Below are 5,277 nucleotides of genomic sequence, written 5' to 3'. Positions count from 1 at the left end.
AGGGGAATAGGAACCCCGGGAGGGGGGGGGGGCGTTGCTTTGGAGGATGCTCACTGAGCTCCCCGCCAGGCAGGGGGCGTGGCTCAGGAGGAGAGTGGTGACCAGCCCCACTGACTGCACTTTCCCTTAGCCCCAACTCCGTTGTGCAGGCGCTCCTGGCCCCTGCACACACAGGTGTGTGCCCAGAGTGCACACATGAGTGCCTGCTGGATGGCCTGGGAAGGTGACCAGCTGGGACACTAGAGGGCTGGAACACAGGCAGGGATGGGCCCTGGAGAGGGCTAGCAGGGGAGTGGGGGGCTCTGCTTGCCCCCTAGAGAAGAGCCCTCCAAAGGCTGGTGAGCAGAGCAGAGGGGGAGGTGCAGGGGGATGCTCTCCCGAGGCCCCTCTCTGGATCAGTTGAGGGGGAGCTGGAACAGAATGGGGAGACAGAATCCAGAGACTCAGAAAAACAGAAAGTCTCCCTGGCTCATCTTGGGGGAGGTGGCAGGAAAGAAATGTCCCAAAGGGACAGCAGGGGGAGGAAGAAAGAGAGGGCAGGGCAGGTTCACTCCACAAACTAATAAATCAGAAGCTGGGAGACTCCGAGAGGCCTGCACAGGAGCTCTGTGCTTTACTCTCTGCCAGCCCCCTGCAGCGCCCATTTGTTAGGAGGAAAGGTGAGGAACGCCAGAGCCATGCATGGAGTCTGGAAGGCCAGGAGGAGCATGCCCAGCCATGCCTCAAGGCCAACCTAACCTCCTACACCACCTCCAGGAAGCCCACCCAGGCTGCACCCACCCCCTCTGACCTCATCCTCCTCCGAGAACCCCCAATCCTGGGATGAAAACTCTCTCCTTCCTGCCCAGGCTGCTTCGGGTCTTATCATGTTCACGGTGAGGTTCAAGTTGTATCTGGAAACAAGGAGCCTGCAGGTTTGAGGGTGGTATCCCTCACAGTGGGGGTGCACCTAGAGCTGGGCACAGAGGGTACACAGGAAAAGGGGCTCAGGAGCCCCTTGGGGATCAGGTGACATCAGTGTCCTCAGAGTAGAAATTTATTGTGTGGATGCCGTGGGGGCTGGTCTGGGGTAGAGGGCAGAGGCCAGGCAGGACCTGCCCTGGGGCAGGCTCTTGTGAGCTCCATGTACACTGCGTGAAGCACCACGGTGCCCTCGGGTGTCCTGAGCTCCCAGCACCAATCGCCTGCCTTCCTCATTCTCCTGGACGCCTTCTCTTTTCTAACTGTTGGTCCGGGAGTCCGCAAACCCTTGAGGCCTGTTGGATCCAGCCTGTCACCTGCTGTTGTACAGCCAGCCAGTGAATGGTTTGTACGTTTCTAAATGGTCCGGAAAAAATTAAAAGAAGCATTCTTCCTGATACATGCAAGTGACCCCAAATTAAAATATTCAGTGTCCACAAATAAAGTTTATCAGAACATATCCTGTAGGCTTTGTTTTTATTTACATACTTTCGACGGTTGTCTACGATTGTTTTCAGGCTACATCAGACAAAAGAAATCACTGCAACAGGGAATATTGTTCACAAAATCTAAAATATTGACTGTATTTACAAAAAAAAAAAAAGCTGCTGACCCTCGTTCTAGGTTCATACAGCACAGAGTGTACACACACACACACACATACACACACACTTTCTCCACTCAGCTCAACATGGATCTGGACCTTCTTTGTGGTCTTTGGGCAAATGCCTGAGTCCCCAGGTTTGCCCAGGTCTGTGTGAAGACTCTCCCTGTTCATCTCCCTTACTATTTTGTCCAGACTCCTTGGTAGGTGTCATGGGAAGCCCACATGCCTCCCTGGCTGTGTGTCACTCCCTCTCTATGTGTCACTGTGGGGGTGGCTGTCACTGTGTGCCTCTGACGGCATCCAGAGCTCAGTACAAACACATCACAGCTGAGGAGTTTCCAGCCTCCATGTTGCTGGGCAGCTGGACCACACTTCAGACCCCCTGGATTCTTCTATTCAGAGGTGACAGAGGGCTCCTGAGGCTTGTAGGCCTTTCAGGGTAGAAAGCCCCCGGGTAGCCCCCATCTGGAGCATTTGATCTCTGATCACAAGCCTCCTCAGGACAGGAAATTCACTGTCACCCCTGGTATCAGCTCCACAGTGAGGGGCTGTCAGGCAAGCAAAACCTGCCTGGCACAAGCAGAGCTGGTGCACTGCACTTGGCACACCTTGGTCCTGTCCTCTGGCAGGCAGCACAGTGTCTTCCACTTAAACAATGCCAGCCCTTGCTCAGCGAGATGTCCATCCCGGGAGGCCAGCAACGTGGGGCACCCAAGCCTCCCCAGGAGGAAAGCCACCTTGTGGCCTTAGCTGCTGTCTTTCTCAGCCTCTCCCATATACCCTGACCTATAAACACTCGTTGTATGGATCTGTTTATTCAACACGAATTAATGAAGTGTCCCAAAGTAGGAGGACGGCAAAGAGAGGTGGCCATATGAAAAAGAGTGGGTCCCAAAGTCTTTCTCCAGTCAATCCCATGGCAGCCTAAACCTTGCACAAAGCAGGGCTTTAATGCGTGCTTGCTCAGATCAGTCTTTAACATGCAGGAAAGGGGCGTCCTAGAGGCTCCCCACAGACACCGTCCTCACTACACTCAGGGCAGACTCCTGGGGGTCTTGTCATAGACACCCCACCACCAATGAGCCAGTTCTGATGGCAGAAGAAGCATCTGGCTCCTGGTCACACCACGCACACTTGTTGATGAATTCTTTGGAGGATCTGGCTCAGGGCCCACCCTAGTGAGTTCTGTCTAGTTTATACTGTTCAAATTCCTGCTTGTGCCCAGACTGATGCTCCTGCCTGCCTTCTCCAAGGTCAGTGAGGAGCAGGAACCCCAGACTCAGCTTGGGACTGGGCATTCCACTGCCTGGATGCACGTAGCACCAAACTCAGATGTGGCTCCAGAGAAAACCTTGGTGCTGTCACTGCCCTGGCCCTCATGGCTCCAACACAATTCCCAATCCCCTTCAGAAGCCCACAGCCACCAAAAGCCTTTAGCCTGACCTTCAGGGTACCAGTGTGCCTCTGGCCAACTGCAGTCTGGGCAAATTGCGCTCCATATACTGTGCTTAGTCCCTTCCAATCCCCCCACCCCAGGGCTGTTCACAGGCAAAGCCAAATGCTGTCTTGTTTTTGTCTTTGTTCCAGGATGGGGGCTTGCGGTACACACCAGGAGGCTGGGGGAGGTAAAGAAAGGGAATCTGACGCACCTGCACTGAAAGACGGAAATGGTCTGAAAAATGAGCAGGGCTCCCACCCCCCACCCCCAGAATCTTCTGAAGGGAGCCTAAGCTCCTTTCAGGGCCCCCCCTCCTCAGCTCCACGTGTGAAATGCCATCACCTTCCCGCCGGGGCTTCTTCCTGAAGATTTAACTCCATTCTTTGGCACCCTGGTCCTTTCTGAGTCCCCAACCCGCTCAGTTCCAGATGAGGATGTACCCCCGACTCCGGCAGCTGGCGCAGGAGCCTGGGCCTTTAAGACTGCGGGCAAGGGTCTTGAATGGGCCCACTTCAGCCCCGGGGGGCCACGCGCGTTTGTCCCACAGGCCTCTTTGGGCGTTTCCTTGCGGGACCACGAAAGCCCTGGCATTCCTAATCCCATCCTTTGGTGCCGCGGGAAACCCGGAGACTACTACGCTCTTTTGAATGATTCCGAATGTATCCCGGTAGGGAGACATTCTCCACTGGCCTCCACCCGACCCCTTTCCAGCACACCACCTGCCCACCCCTCAAACCCCGTGCAGACTGCGGCACCTAGCCCCAGGGGACAGTTCAGCTTGGCCTTTGGAATCCGTGTAGGCGCGTCCGCCCGCCTTGGGGCTAGGGGGACAGGTCCCTTGGGGACCCTCTGGCCTCTGTGTCATCCCTGCCCTCACTGTCCTTTCTTGGCACCAGGATGGACGCTCGATGGCTAGGCCGACCCCCACTCCAGTGAGCTGCAGGAATGGGCCCCCCAAGCAACGGCCCCAGACACTAGGAGAGGGGTGAGACTGACGCGCAGGAAACAAGCAGCGGCTGGAGAGCTTCACGGATTCCGAAGCTTTGCCCCGCGCTGGCCCGCGCCAGTTCTCTGTCGCTGGAGGACGCGACTTGCGGAGACCGCCGAGCTGGAGGAGGGGGTCCCAGGTCCCTGCTAGGCGAAGGTTCTGGAGCTGGGAGAGGGCTGCCGGGAGTGGAGGGGCAGGGGCGGCGGGGCGGTCCTTACCTGCTCACTGCGGGGCCTGGCCGTGGGGCTGGGGGCTGCGGGTCCTCCAGGGCAGGCTCCGCGAGGAGGGCGCGCAGCCGGCGAGTCCGCGCCCGGCGCCGCCGGGGAATGCCGAGCGTGTGAGCCCGAGGAGCGCGCGCGCGGAGCCGAGTCGCCGCGTCCGTGTGGCCGCGGGCGACCGGGGTCCGTGTGTCCCTGCGCGGCTACGTGTGCGTGTGCGCACGCGGAGACCGCGTTCCTTGGAGCCGCCGCCGCCGCGGTCGTTAGTCACCGCCCGGTGCCGGAGCGCTGCGCCCCCCCGCCTGCCTTCGCCGGGCCCCGCGCCTCACGGCCGCCCAGCGGGGCTCGGTCTTGCGGGAGAGGCACCGCCTCCGCCGCGAAGCCAGGCAGGGGACCGGAGGGAGGCGACCGGCCACCGCCTCCCTCCACGGAGCTCGCAGGCTGGGGATGGGGTGCAGACCAATGAGCGCCCGGGGCGGAGTTAGGCCGAGGGGAGCCGGTACTGAGCGCGGTGGGGACCCTGCCGGCCGCACAGACCTAGCTGGAGCTGTGGCGCCAGGACCACTCCGCCCTGGGCGCGAATGCAGAGGTGACAGCCTCCATTCCATCCCACCACCATCCTCTCCCATCTACACCCCCCCCCCAAAAAAAAAACTGCCTCGGAGCTTCCGGGGCTGAGTGGGGCCTTTCCCTGTCTCGCCTCCTTCCTTTCCACCCTCTGCATGACACCAGCGGGGGAAAGCCCTTTTCTCCTTACTGTGTCCCCTGGGCATGTTTTAGATCCTCCTTGGGCTCTTTTCTCACTTCACATCCCCGGTTATGACAGGGAGTGAGGGGAGTTAGCTAGTTTTGCGGTACCAACCTGGATGCCCTCAAATGTAATGCTCTGGAGAAAGTTTCTATAGCCAGAAAAGGGGTCGGGGTGCTTACACCACAGAGGTGTATTTAAATTAATCTGCTTGCCGGCCAGCTTTGTGAGAGTGAGGAAGTGGCTTGACCTCTCAGAGACCCAACTTCTTCATATGCATAAGGGAATGTTAGTATCAATTCCCAAGTTCATGACAAC

The 5,277-nt window shown here is 58.4% G+C and overlaps 1 protein-coding gene across 8 annotated transcripts in view; it reads right to left on the bottom strand.

The window, feature by feature from the left end:
* The window catches only part of Adcyap1r1 (ADCYAP receptor type I), a 56,489-nt gene extending 51,835 nt beyond the window's left edge, over positions 1 to 4,654 (bottom strand). For 4 of the 8 annotated variants that reach the window (XM_048786418.1, XM_048786417.1, XM_048786416.1 and 1 more), the window contains exon 1: positions 4,212 to 4,654. The gene's annotated coding sequence lies outside the window, so the exon portion shown is untranslated. The remainder of the gene's footprint in view (positions 1 to 4,211) is intronic. The other 4 variants (XM_048786420.1, XM_015490201.2, XM_048786421.1 and 1 more) reach the window with 3 other exon arrangements.
* Positions 4,655 to 5,277: the final 623 nt, after the last annotated feature.

This window comes from Marmota marmota, unplaced genomic scaffold (genome assembly GCF_001458135.2).
Source record: "Marmota marmota marmota unplaced genomic scaffold, marMar, whole genome shotgun sequence".
Taxonomy (NCBI): Eukaryota; Metazoa; Chordata; class Mammalia; order Rodentia; family Sciuridae; genus Marmota; species Marmota marmota.
The sequence above is the reverse complement of the archived record's forward strand: the minus strand, read 5'-3'. Positions and strand labels throughout refer to the sequence as shown.